Raw genomic sequence first — 297 nt, forward strand, 5'->3', positions numbered from 1 at the left:
CGTAGTCGGCAGGATTTAGAACCTGCGCGGGGAAACCCCAATGGATTTCTAGTCCATTGCCTTAACCACTCGGCCACGACTACACAACAAGGTGGTTCCTTATAAAAGTAAACAGCTGTGCTGAAACTTAGGTCTCATAAAAGCAAATCACATACCAGAAAGACTGAATCATGTATCAGAAAGAGTATTTGCAGTCAGTGTTTCCTATTCTTTGGTGTCATTTGGGTGACTATCATGCTGTTGTAACCATATTGCCAAGTAACACGTTATCCTCAGAACTGGAAGGACTCTTTATTT

The 297-nt window shown here is 42.1% G+C and overlaps 1 non-coding gene across 1 annotated transcript; it reads right to left on the reverse strand.

Moving 5' to 3' along the window:
- TRNAS-AGA (transfer RNA serine (anticodon AGA)) lies at positions 1–83 on the reverse strand. Its single transcript has one exon. It is a non-coding gene; the product is annotated as a tRNA-Ser (tRNA).
- Between the last annotated feature and the right edge of the window lie 214 nt (positions 84–297).

Source organism: Lipotes vexillifer, unplaced genomic scaffold, assembly GCF_000442215.2.
Source record: "Lipotes vexillifer unplaced genomic scaffold, Lipotes_vexillifer_v1.1 scaffold657, whole genome shotgun sequence".
Classification (NCBI taxonomy): domain Eukaryota; kingdom Metazoa; phylum Chordata; class Mammalia; order Artiodactyla; family Lipotidae; genus Lipotes; species Lipotes vexillifer.